We start from the raw sequence: 1,707 nt of genomic DNA on the forward strand, positions 1-1,707 counted from the left end.
CCTCTCGGGGTCTTAGAGCCAAGTGTCTTCACCCTTTGAAGGTAGTAGCTCCTACTTCCATGGGCATTATTCCTCCCCGGGACCTACTGCCAAATGTGGCCGGGGAACAGTGACTCTAGGCCGGATAGGCCAACTGGCTTCTCCCGCTGACTTGCCCCTTTGGAAGTAGTAGCTCCTACTTCCATGGGCATTATTCCTCCCCGGGACCTACTGCCAAGTGTGGCCGGGGAACAGTGACTCTTGGCCGGATAGGCCAACTGGCTTCTCCCGCTGACTTGCCCCTTTGGAAGTAGTAGCTCCTACTTCCATGGGCATTATTCCTCCCCGGGACCTACTGCCTAGTGTAGCCGGGGAACAGTGACTCTTGGCCGGATAGGCCAACTGGCTTCTCCCGCTGACTTGCCCCTTTGGAAGTAGGAGCTCTTACTTCCAAGGGCATTACACCTCTCGGGCACTTAGAGCCAAGTGTCTTCACCCTTTGGAGGTAGTAGCTCCTACTTCCATGGGCATTATTCCTCCCAGGGACCTACTGCCAAATGTGGCCGGGGAACAGTGACTCTAGGCCGGATAGGCCAACTGGCTTCTCCCGCTGACTTGCCCCTTTGGAAGTAGTAGCTCCTACTTCCATGGGCATTATTCCTCCCCGGGACCTACTGCCTAGTGTGGCCGGGGAACAGTGACTCTTGGCCGGATAGGCCAACTGGCTTCTCCCGCTGACTTGCCCCTTTGGAAGTAGTAGCTCCTACTTCCATGGGCATTATTCCTCCCCGGGACCTACTGCCTAGTGTAGCCGGGGAACAGTGACTCTTGGCCGGATAGGCCAACTGGCTTCTCCCGCTGACTTGCCCCTTTGGAAGTAGGAGCTCTTACTTCCAAGGGCATTACACCTCTCGGGCACTTAGAGCCAAGTGTCTTCACCCTTTGGAGGTAGTAGCTCCTACTTCCATGGGCATTATTCCTCCCAGGGACCTACTGCCAAATGTGGCCGGGGAACAGTGACTCTAGGCCGGATAGGCCAACTGGCTTCTCCCGCTGACTTGCCCCTTTGGAAGTAGTAGCTCCTACTTCCATGGGCATTATTCCTCCCCGGGACCTACTGCCTAGTGTGGCCGGGGAACAGTGACTCTTGGCCGGATAGGCCAACTGGCTTCTCCCGCTGACTTGCCCCTTTGGAAGTAGGAGCTCTTACTTCCATGGGCATTATTCCTCCTCGGGACCTACTGCCAAGTGTGGCCGGGGAACAGTGACTCTTGGCCGGATAGGCCAACTGGCTTCTCCCGCTGACTTGCCCCTTTGGAAGTAGGAGCTCTTACTTCCATGGGCATTATTCCTCCCCGGGACCTACTGCCAAGTGTGGCCGGGGTACAGTGACTCTTGGCCGGATAGGCGAAGTGGCTTCTCCCGCTGACTTGCCCCTTTGGAAGTAGGAGCTCCTACTTCCATGGGCATTATTCCTCCCCGGGACTTGCCGCCAAGTCTGGCCGGGGGACAGTGACACTTGGCCGGGTAGGCGAAGTGGCTTCTCCCGCTGACTTGCCCCTTTGGAAGTAGGAGCTCCTACTTCCATGGGCATTATTCCTCCCCGGGACTTGCCGCCAAGTCTGGCCGGGGGACAGTGACACTTGGCCGGGTAGGCGAAGTGGCTTCTCCCGCTGACTTGCCCCTTTGGAAGTAGGAGCTCCTACTTCCATGGGCATTATTCCTCCC

The sequence above is a fragment of the Engystomops pustulosus genome, unplaced genomic scaffold (genome assembly GCF_040894005.1).
Source record: "Engystomops pustulosus unplaced genomic scaffold, aEngPut4.maternal MAT_SCAFFOLD_357, whole genome shotgun sequence".
Lineage (NCBI taxonomy): Eukaryota > Metazoa > Chordata > Amphibia > Anura > Leptodactylidae > Engystomops > Engystomops pustulosus.